Genomic DNA, 12975 nt, shown 5'->3' on the forward strand with positions numbered 1-12975 from the left:
GATGCTTCTGATTGTTTAGTGCATTTTCATAAAATCTTCTAAATGTTTAATTCTCATAGAATAAAAGGGAGAGCATACGTTTGAATCTCAGCAGATTTTATTAATTCTTTGAAACCATAAATATAATATGAGTATTACATCAACTTTAGTTCACACGTGTAACAACATATTATTCTGCACGTAACAGTTACATTTAATGAAACATTTATTTATCCAGTAAATCCATATTCTCTATTAAACGTTCGTTTATTAATAAAACTGCCATAATCGTCCACGCATTGTTCGCTTCCTTAATTATTTTTCAAAGTATAACGATAATCAATGATGCAACAGAAATATCACGTAACATCCCAACAATCTTACATGAGATTTTAGCTGTTTTTACTATACAAATTAAGTCATTATTAAAATAAGTCATTATAATAATATATATATGTCGGAGATGACAGAACACCGGAACCTTCCCTTTGGAACTTTGGGAAGACCCCTAGTATTGAAATTTAGATTTCACCATAGCCGTATTAAGAAACTGTTGTCATTCGATCCGACTGTATTTATTTGAGATTTATGATAGTGAGCTCGGGCTCGAGACGACAATCAGTCGCCGAACGTACCCGCGGTCAAAGGGATGAACGTTTTGTCTAACAAAGGCATGAATTAATTCTATAGCTCTTCTTAAAAGAAATACTTGGGACAGGGCACGACGGTAAACGTTTCAATGGTTTCTGCCCCGTGGCTCGCCACACGCAGACTTTGTCCTTCGGGTAAGATGATTGCCAGATGCCAACGCATCTTCACAGTATATGTTTAGCTGGGCGAGGACCCGCTACGAATATTAAGTTTCAATTATACAAAGTCTTTCAAATAGACAAATAGCCTGTGCTCCAACTACGGGAAGATAAGAGAAATCTATCCTTCCACGAACGACGCTTCCCGCTAGCAACTTTTCCCAAAGACAGCTAATATCTTTCTCTAACCACCAACATGGAAATTGACCAATTAACAGCAACGTCAATTTCCCTCACCCTTCGAACGAAGATTTTTCTCCGCGAATCCGATGATCTCGTGCCCTTAGGCACACCCATCATAGTTTTCTTCGACAGCGTCACCGCGACGGAGAGTCACTCTCTAGTGCGATCTCATCAGTAATCGACCTGTCTTTCGTATACGTAATAATTGCCCCTTTCTCTAACGTACAGTGTAACTTAGACGCTAACGAAGGGTAAAGTTCGTCATCCCGTTGACCGCGGATTCGTTATTGAGCCTAGGATCATTGTCATCAGCTTCTCGAATATTTAATTATCGCGATTACTTGTCCAATTCCATCATAGTCATATTTGCACTAGTAAATATCTCCTCTATTGCACAATGATCACGTCTAGTGCCAATAGGGATTCGTTTCACGCCTTTAACCCTAACTCTAATCTTAACGCCGACCCGACATCAGAAGTGGGATCAGTGCCGATTATAACAGTGTTAGAACTTACGACCATCGTGCGCGAGTAATTCAGTCGCTAGTGCAAAATCGAGTGTGAAACCTAACAAGTTTTCGCTACCACGTTTTAACCCTTAAAATCGCATGTTCCGACCCCGCTGCATGGGGCGCAGCTGTCAACCTGATTATGAAAGGAAACCATAATTTCAATAACGAGTGGCGAGTCGACTTCTACGTACTGGAAGCATCATTGGGTAGATCAAGTCATCTGGGTGAGTCGTTTCCATTTTACTCCGATTCGGGAGCCGAGCGTTCACTAATTAAAGAGTCCGTGGCCTCGAGATTTCTGGCAAAAGAATGACTGACATATTGGTAATGCGAGGAGTAGGAAATACCTGTATTAAACATACGCCTCCCATTTGTTCATCGTGTGTATTAATGATTTTTACATCGAAGATAATTTCTCATGTCCTTGCTGATAGTTATCTAAAATATGATATCGCGATTAGTTGCGGAACTCTAAGTCTGGGTTTTGACGTAACATTTACACAAAATAGCCTCGCTATGTGTAAAACGAAAATAATTAATGTCTGTAATGAAACCACTGCAAACGAGATCGTCGTTAATGAAGTTGACGCTGATGTACATGGTAATAATAAAAGTCGATCAATTTCGCTTCTCGACAAATTCAAAGATTCATTCGTTACGGGTTTCCTACGTATTCGCGTAAATGCAGGCCGGTTAGAAATACGATTAACTGATCCTAACACCACCGTAGGAGGAAGTCCTTATAGACTTAGCGAGGAGGAGCGGAGAGCGGTACGTGAGAAAATAAGCGTTCTAATTAAAGCAAAGATTATAAGGCCTAGTAATTCGCCATTAGCGAGCCGTAACTCGTGAAGAAAAAAAAAACGGCTCAGATAGATTACGAATGGATCCCCGAGATCTAAATCAAAGTATCGTCACGGATCGGTACCCTTTACTCCTTATTGCGGATCAAGTCGCGAGATTGCAAGAGGCGAGATATTTTATTAGCCTGGATATGGCCAGCGGGTTTCACCAAATTCCTATTTATCCTAATTCAGCGGAGTATACAGCGTTCGTTACGACAGACAATATGAGTAGATGACGATGCCGTTTGAACTGAAAAAAATTGCACCGTCCGTTTTTCGGAGGGCCATTCGCAAGGCCCTAGGCGACCTCGCTCATTCGTACGTTGTTATTTATTTCGATAACGTTCTAATTATTGCCGACTCGATAGATCAAGCTTTAGGAAGATTGAACACAGTATTAGATATCCTCGTAAAAGCAGGATTCTCTGTTAACTTTGCGAAATGTTCTTTTCTAAAAACATCGGTGCTCTATTTGAGATATGTAATTCATAACGAAGAAGTTCGTCCCAACCCGGGTAAAATACACACCTTAAGTTCTTTACCTGTGCCAACGGCCGTCACACAGTTCAGGCAGTTCATAGGGTTAGCTTCGTACTTCCGAAAGTTCATCCCTAAATTCTCACAGGTGATGAAACCCCTGTATGCGCTCATCTCAGATAACAGAAATATAACTTGGACAGATAGGCACGAGAAAATAAAACAGGGAGTTTCCGCCCTGATCGACGCGCCGGTGTTAATGATATTCGACCCCAATTATCCGATAGAACTACATACTGACCCTAGCTCGGAGAGTTACGGGGCGATTTCGACGCATCAAGTTGAAGGTAAAGGCAAAGTAATAGGGTATTACAGCAAAAGAACTACCCTCGCGGAATCTAGGTATAATTCCTACGAACTAGAGACGATAGCAGTCGTAAACGCAGTCGAGCATTTCCGTCACTATCTACATGGAGGGGAATTTCTTGTCGTCGCGGATTGCAACTCGTCGAAAGCGTCGAGTAATAGAGTACATTTAAATGACAGGGACCATAGGTGATGGGCCTACTTGCAGACTTTTGTTTTTATGACATTTTGTACCTGGAAAGTAAACGGACGGCCTACGTAGATTTCTTCTTGCGAAACCCCGTAGACTTAGACCACCGTAAAATTGATAAAATTGGGGAGAAAGAAATCAATCTGGCCGAAATATCGGAAGACTGGCTACTAGCCGAACAACGTCGTGATTCTCAAACCTTGGAAGTCGTCAAGGAATTGCAAAACGATGAGCTCGCGGAAGACACCGCGAATATATACGAATTACGGTCCGGTACTCTTTACCGTAGGATACAAAGAAAAGACAGGACTCTCTGTTTACCTATAGTCCTAAGAGGTTTTAGATAGTCTGTTATTAACCATGTGCACCAGTCAATTATGCACTTAGGTTGGGAGAAAACGCTCGAGAAACTATACGAGTATTACTGGTTCGAAGGGATGGCGAAGTACGTTCGCCGATTCATTGAGAACTGTCATGCTTGTCAAGTTTCGAAAGCTAGTTCAGGTAAGATACAAGCCGAACTACATCCTATACCTAAGACCAGCATACCCTGGCATACGGTCCACATGGACATAACAGGCAAGTTGAGTGGTAAAAGCGATTCAAAGGAGTACGTCATTGTTTTGATCAACGTGCTCACTAAATTCGTATACCTGCATCATAATCGTAAGATAGATTCCCGTAACACCATTAAAGCGCTTAAATCCGCTATATTTTTATTCGGAAGTCCCTGCCGATAATAGCAGATCAGGAAAGATGTTCTAAGGGTAAAGAATTTCGAGAATTCTGCGAAAGCAAACGAATTAAAGTTCGCTTGATAGCGACCGGTGCTAGTAGAGCCAATAGACAGGTAGAACGTGTTATGCGTACATTGAAAATATGTTCACGGTAGTAGAGACGACCGGGCGGTCATGGCAAGACGCGATTGGGGAGATACAATTGGCCCTGAATTGCACCACCAACCGCGTGACTAAGGCGAGCCCACTGGAACTACTAATCGGTAGGACAGCAAGACCGTACGACTTGTTGCTACCTGATAGCGTTGAAGAAAGAGGAATAGACATCTCCGATGTAAGACAACAGGCGACAAAAAAATATAGCAAGTAGCACCAAACACGACAAAGAAAGATTCGATAACACCAAAGCTAAAGTGGTTAGGTTTAATGTCGGTGATTTCGTATTGCGCAAAATCGAGGAAAGAAACCAAATCAAGTTAGATCCAAAATTTAGGGGCCCATTCGTAATAGCAGAGATTTTGGAAGGGGATAGATATACTTTAAAGATATTAGACGGCAAACGATCGTATAAATACAGTCATGACAGATTAAGAAAAATGCCGAATAGTTGCGTTCCTGCTGAGTTGGACGTCTGTAGTGATGACAATGGCAGTGACAGTGACGATATGACTACACCGATCTCAGAGGATCATTAACACTATGACCATGACATGTAACACAGTGTTTCCACACACAAGCCTAGTGTTACCATACACTAGCACACAAGCCTAGTGCGACCACACACTAGCATTCGATATTTCCACACAAGCCTAGTGCGACCACACACTAGCATTCGATATTTCCACACAAGCCTAGTGCGACCACACACTAGCATTCGATATTTCCACACAAGCCTAGTGCGACCACACACTAGCATTCGATATTCCCACATAAGCCTAGTGTGACCACACACTAGCATTCAGTGTCTCCATACACGCCTATTACATCAATGCACTCGTGTTCAGTGTCTCCATACACTGCACTCGCATTCAGTGTCTCCATACACACCTATTACATCAATGCACTCGTGTTCAGTGTCTCCATACACTGCACTCGCATTCAGTGTCTCCATACACGCCTATTACATCAATGCACTCGTGTTCAGTGTCTCCATACACTGCACTCGCATTCAGTGTCTCCATACACGCCTATTACATCAATGCACTCGTGTTCAGTGTCTCCATACACTGCACTCGCATTCAGTGTCTCCATACACGCCTATTACATCAATGCACCCGTGTCCAGTGTCCCCATACACTGCACTCGCATTCAGTGTCTCCATACACGCCTATTACATCAATGCACCCGTGTTCAGTGTCTCCACACACGCCGAGTGCGGTAATATGATCCAACAAACTGAGACTCGTCCGTGTACGAAATCGAAAATGATCTGTCATGTCATTACGGTCTGACTGGTAACTCACAAAATGCAACTGGCGCTTTGAATACCAATCATAATGCTACTGACTTTTGTGTTTTTTTTTCTTCCCTACTTTATCATTGAACGTCCGATCGAAATTTTTGTTGTTAACCTGGGCCCTTGACCTATTTGGACAGTTAGTTAAACCATAAATAAACTAGTGTAATATAATTTAGCTAAAGTATAAAGGAGTAAAATATTAGTCATATCAAGTCTAATGTTGGGAGAACCCAATATTTTAGATCCACCCGAGGACGTGTGATAGTCAGAATGGCCGTGTCGGAGATGAAAGAACACCGGAACATTCCCTTTGGAACTTTGGGAAGACCCCTAGTATTGTAATTTAGATTTCACCATAGCCGTATTAAGAAACTGTTGTCATTCGATCCGACTGTATTTATTTGAGATTTATGATAGTGAGCTCGGGCTCGAGGCGACAATCAGTCGCCGAACGTAGCCGCGGTCAAAGGGATGAACGTTTTGTCTAACAAAGGCATGAAGTAATTCTATAGCTCTCCTTAAAAGAAATACTTGGGACAGGGCAAGACGGTAAACATTTCAACGATTTCTGTCCCGTGGCTCGCCACACGCAGACTTTGTCCTTCGGGTAAGACGATTGCCAGATGCCAACGCATCTTCACAGTATATGTTTAGCTGGGCGAGGACCCGCTACGAATATTAAATTTCAATTACACAAAGTCTCTCAAATAGACAAATGGCCTGTGCCCCAACTACGGGAAGATAAGAGAAATCTATCCTTCCACGAACGACGCTTCTCGCTAGCAACTTTCCCCAAGGACAGCTAATATCTTTCTCTAACCACCAACATGGAAATTGACCAATTAACAGCAACGTCAATTTCGCTCACCCTTCGAACGAAGACTTTTCTCCGCGAATCCGATGATCTCGTGCCCTTAGGCACACCCATCATAGTATTCTTCGACAGCGTCACCGCGACGGAGAGTCACTCTCTAGTGCGATCTCATCAGTAATCAAACTGTCTTTCGTATACGTAATAATTGCCCCTTTCTCTAACGTACAGTGTAACTTAGACGCTAACGAAGGGTAAAGTTCGTCATCCCGTTGACCGCGGATTCGTTATTGAGCCTAGGATCATTGTCATTAGCTTCTCGAGTATTTAATTATCGCGATTACTTGTCCAATTCCATCATAGTCATATTTGCACTAGTAAATATCTCCTCTATTGCACAATGATCACGTCTAGCGCCAATAGGGATTCGTTTCACGCCTTTAACCCTAACTCTAATCTTAACGCCGACGCGACATATATATGTAGTATCTATTTACAAGTATCGCAGATTACCTCTTGAAAAGTAAGAAAACATAAAGACTAAAGTAAAGTTGTAAATCTAAACTACAGTTCAAGTTATACAAGGCATGCAAAGCTTCTCTTGAAACGTTAGGTGCGTACTTCGATATACAATATAAAGTAACATAGCCCGCGAGAAAAGCTATATAGTACATACCATACAGATCCCTCGCCATAACTTTGTCAATATGCTCAACGAAATCGGTAATTTCGGCGCCACCACTCAAACGCCGTTTCTCTCGCTTTGGATAATTGAATTAAATCCAGATCGTCCATGTTTACAGCGAAGCAACACGTGATACCGCCAAAAGTGCTTTCCATCCCCTCACATAACTGACATCGGCCGTCCGTGGATCCAACGGAAGGATTTTGAACGTTGGAGAATGCGTAACGCTGATTGGCTATTGAGCTCGGGGGTCGATCGTAGAAGGGGACGCCGGGTCGCAACGAGCCTCACAGTACCACTTCGACTGTGAACGCGATAGGAATTGGATCGTCTATTTTACAAAGCTCCTTTATCTTTTGCAACAATTACATTCGAATGTCTTTTCAAGCGCTAACGACATAATCGACGTTTGGTAAGCGATTAGTAACTGCGAATTCGTAGAATTCGTGGATAATTCTCGAGCTGTTTCGTGCGTACGCGATATTAAGTGGCACGCAAACAGGTGCACCTATTCGCGTAGCGCAAGAAATGTATCACGGAGGTCGTTCGAATTCGGGTGCACGATCTATGCCTATGACTGTGCAGTAGGGCATACTCTTCTCGACCACTTGTCTGGCGCCAACCACCACTATTGTCTCGCGAAGGCCAAGCTGTAAATCTTCGTTGCTTATACCGTTTTCTTGGTGAGTGTTAATTTTTTACTTATTCGATGGTATAATAATACCGTTATTACGAGGTAAAAGTTTTTGGATGTGTGATTTCTTGATTGAAGAGACGCTATCATTATTAAAAGTTTGAATATCCCGCCACTAGCGAGGGAAACATAATACAGAATGATTCTTTCATTTGCTTACATTCGATTTGTTAATTTTACTCCTATTCTCCTTTTTAATTCGTAATTTAATTGTGAGGACATATGCTATGGAGCAATTTTTGTTACTTTTAGCGTCGTTGCTTTATTTGTTAAGACTGTTGAGCAATACGATCGTTTACTTTATTTACTGCCTTGTTTGCTATTATTCTACTTTTAAAGACAGGTATTTTAGAAATATAAACTTCTACATATTGGTATAATATTGATATACTTGAGATAAGCTCGTTTATGCTGTTACTGTTTAGGATCGTTTATTCATTAAAGTTATTGTAATCATATGACAACGAGAACTAGTGTAAAATATATAAAATGTATAGTTCTATTTTAATAATCAATTTTTAGTGCCTTTAGCGAAACGAATTGATTCGTATTAAAAATGTCGTTTAGTGAATAGGAAAATAGGACACTGAAGGTTTAACTAATTTAAAAGGATTTAGTTATTGAAGATAGTACTTGCTGAGCAAATGGATCGCGAAGTTGTCATAATGCTACAAATGATACACGCTTGTTAAATGAAAATCCATCGACTTTTCATTTTTCCATTTGTTTAAGAAATATGTTGTCCTATTAGTTTATTCCATTAATATTTATAATGATATATGCAAACAAAAGTGTATAAATAATAATATGCAAATAATTTTTTAACTTAAATGTCACTTATTTAATGTTTTATAGAATGCTATAAGTATACTACTGATAAGATTAATTAATCGAGAACGGAATTAATGCTGTTTACTGTAATCAGAAAGAAAATGGATTAAGGAGCGAGAAGATTTCGAACGTAGCGAAATTATTTGTTGATTGAATATCTCCTCCAACCCGACAAGCAATGCGGGTTATTACAAGTAGTTTTTACTTAATTTCCAATTAGTTATCGTATCTATAAGGTGTGGTCAAAGTTTTGGTACATAAATTTAGCTTGCATCGTATTATACCGATTTATTTATATGTCCTTTTTTATATGATTTATGTTATTGAGTTAGGATTATATTAAATTATTAATAAAATGAAAGAAAAATGGAAATTAAAATTAAATAAAATAGAATTGCATTAAATAAGAAATAGAAATAAAGTTGAACTAAAGCAAATTCAATTAAATTATTTCTTTTTACTTGCCTATGGGATTCTGGGATTATTAAAGTTCCTATTACGTACTCGTATTCTCGCTAATTCTTAAAATGAATTGACTATGAAATGAATGAGACTATTTCTCCGATTATATTAAATAGGCAATATCAATTACGTGTAATTGAATACATTATTCGAACGTTTTCTACAGAACTCTTGTTATTAATACATTATGGAAAATTTGAAACCAATTCGATATATATATATAGAGGTTGCAATGCATTTATTGCAAACATATGCTTAACGAAAAATTAGTATACAACATTAGTAGTAGTCTCAAACATACAATTAATTGCAGTAAATGTCCTGCGACTCTTACATACATTGTCATACTCGTTTGAAATTGTAATAATACGTTAATCTTGTCACAGTATCGATAGGATATCAAGATATTCTTAATAATATGTCCACAAGGAGTTTGCAGGGATATTCAAATATTTTCGCGAACCACTGTAATTCAGCACAAGAGCAGAAAATTCCAGATTTTTTAGTTCTCGATCAGAGTGAATGTTTATACAAGTAACATTCGCTATCTGTGTCCATATTTACCGAACATTTCTATTAAACCTGCGCCAAGCTCGTAGAATGCCTCAGGTCGTATATGAGATGTCAGTTTTATCAAACGAAACGGGACCAGCTCCGTCTTACGTTTTCGATTAATTTTTTTCAAGATCTTGCTCTTGCATAATTAAATAATTTGAAAATTTATAATAATATGTATGTAGTATCTTAATGGGTCTTAGAGGAAAGGACAAGTAATGATGTTTTGATTTAATTAATAATATTCGAAGCAACGAAATAATTACAATGCTGTCGTACGTCTTATTTTCAGACGCGGCTTTCGACTTCCCGATTCACACTCTTCGGCTTCTACACTCGCTCGCTCTCGCTTCTCAATTCACACTCTGCACACCTTTCGCATCCGTTCTCTCCGGCTTCTCAACTAATACTGACTTTAACGTTTCTTTTGTCTTTTCCCGTCGTTCGAGACACGTGTCCCGAAACGCGCGTGGCCAGGGTCACGCGGGCCCTTACCACGAAACTTAAAAAGGACCGACGACACCTTGATGTACCCGACGATGCCGCGGCTCTCGCGACATTGTTTACGATTCGGCAGATATCTTAGGCCTTTTGTCCACGATACTACATTCGGCCATCCTGCAATAACATCTGCCCTCAGATGTGGTCTTCAATTTCGCTATCGTCGGATGCGTCGTCTTCGGCGTTGAGGACCCAAGGCTTCATGAAGTCGGCGGTCGTCGACGTGTGCGTAGGCCCCTCATGCTCCCCCACCTTCTCCACCATGTATCGGTCATTCCGCATCGTTCGCAATACCCGGTACGGACCTAAAAATTTTCCCCCGAGTTTTAAACCCGGGCCAAACTGAGTTCTCTTAATTGCTACCAAATCTCCCCTTAGGTACTGCTTCGCGCTCTTCCGTCTTTTGTTAAAATTCTTTCTGTTTTCCTCTTGCGTCGCAGCGATCTTCCTTTTGGCGTCCTCGCGTAACTCACGACGCTGTTCCTCGAATTTTGCAGCCCATTCTTCGTCGATTAATCTTCTGACCTGCGCATCTTCCTTGATTTGCATTTCAACCCCGACAAGTAGCTGGAAGGGAGTTTTTCCCGTGCTTCTGTTTATGGTGGAATTCAAGTACCTCTGGACTTGGTCGACGTGCTTGTACCAATCATCGAGCTTAGGAGCAGCCAATTTAGTTAATAATGGTATGAGTGTCCTGTTGACCCTCTCTACCTGTCCATTCCCCCTCGGTACCCCCGTCGTGATTAGCAAATGCTCGATGTTTTCTTCTTCGCAGTATTCTCGGAAGGCGTTGGATGTGAATGCTGTTCCCCGATCGGAGATGATTCGTCGTGGATTACCAAAAACAGCCGCCTGCCTCTTTAACCGGTCGATAACGTCCGCGGCATTAGTAGACTTGGTGGGATAAAGCCACGTAAACTTAGTGAACGCATCCACTACTACAAAGATGTGTGCATATCTTTTCCTTGTAGCTGTCATGGGTCCCACATGGTCGATATGGTACGTGTCTAGCGGGGTGTCTCCTTTGTCTAAGGGGTTTAAATATCCCTCCTGTTTGCCCGATTTTCGTTCGGCTAGGATACAGTCAAGACAGTTAGATATCACATGTTCGACCTTCTCACGTAGTCCCTTAAACCAAAAGTCTTTCTTGACTATCGCCTCTGTCTTGGTGACCCCGAAGTGCCCCCGTTCGTGTGCCCGCCTGACTATCTGAATTTGCATGGCCTTCGGCACTACTACTAGCAAATCGTCCTCACATTCTTTATACAAGATGTTGTTCCTTATAGCATATCCCTCGACCTGATTGCGCGTTACAGCATCCACAATCCCGCGGACCTCAACGTCCTTGCCCTGCGCACTTCTCAACCGCGCGATCAGCCCGTCTTCGCTTTCCGTTACGAACATAGTGCTTGGCAGTGGATTCCTACTCAGAGCATCCACATGCTGCATTCTTTTCCCCGGTCGATGACACACCTGATACTTAAACTCACTTAACAATATCGCCCATCTAGCTACGCGCACGCACAAATCTTTCTTTTTCATCGTCATGGTGAACGCTTGACAATCCGTGACAATAGTGAACGGCATACCTAACAGGTAAACCCTAAACTTATTTAACGCCTTTACTATCGCCAGTACCTCCAGTTCATAGCTGGTGTACTTTGCTTCCGCGGAAGTGGTCTTTCCACTGGCGAAGTAGACCGGGTGAAATTTTCTGTCGTTTAGATCCAGCTGCATTAGAATCGCCCCGTAACCCTCCGCGGACGCGTCTGTATGCAATTCAGTCTCGGCGCCTATCCTATATAGTTTTAACACAGGCCCGCTGGTAAGCGCTGCTTTTAAAGTTTCGAACGCTTCTAATTCTCGATCCCCGAACTGAAACTCTACCTCCTTTTTCAACAGGTCCGTTAGAGGCCTAGCAATCTTCGCATAACCCCTAATGAACTTTCGAAAATACCCCGTAAGTCCCAAAAAACTCTGAACTTTCCTGACAGACGTCGGCCTGGGAAAATTCGCAACGGCCCTAGTTTTATGGGTGGACGGCCTTATGGTGTTTTCCGAGACTATATGTCCCAAATACTCAATCTCCTTCTGCATAAAGCGACATTTCTTCCAGTTTATGACTAAACCATGCTGCTTAGTTAACTCTATGACCATTAGCAAACGTTCCCACGCCTCCTCTAAACTTCTGGCAAGAATAATAATGTCGTCCATGTACACAATGACAATACCCTTGTTCATCAGTTCCTTGAAAATCATCGAGATGTACTTCTGGAAAACAATAGGAGAAATTTTTAAACCGAACGGCAACTTCAAAAATTCGTATTGCCCTGTCGGCGTGACGAAAGAGGTGTACTTTTGGCTGTCTTTGTCTAAACTCACGTGGAAAAACCCATTCTTCAGATCTATCGTCGTGAAAAACTGAGCGCCCTGCAATGCATCTAACACGTCCTCAATCAAAGGCAACGGGAAATGAGGACACTCGATGAGCTCATTAAGCTCGCGGAAATCGACACAGACCCTGATGGAGTCGTCTTTCTTTCTAACTACAACTATGGGACTTGCGTACTCCGAGTCCGATGGTTTTATAATACCTTCGTCTGTCCACGCCTCCATCAAATCGTCCACTTCCTTTTTCTCAGACGGCGCCAGCCGGCGCGGTCTTCGTACCACGGGTTTGTCGCTTTTCAATACGATTTTCGCGGTTATCCCGACATCCCGCGTCTTCTCTGGCTTATACTCCCTAATGATATCGCGGATCGCTTCACGGTAGTGAGGTTCTTGTACGTGCGCTAGATCTATCTCGTCGGTCTGTTCAATCGCGTTGACCTTCAGTACCTCCGACGCGTTTTCGTGACCGTCATCCTGCCCGTCAAGCT

The sequence above is a fragment of the Bombus affinis genome, chromosome 3 (assembly GCF_024516045.1).
Source record: "Bombus affinis isolate iyBomAffi1 chromosome 3, iyBomAffi1.2, whole genome shotgun sequence".
NCBI lineage: Eukaryota > Metazoa > Arthropoda > Insecta > Hymenoptera > Apidae > Bombus > Bombus affinis.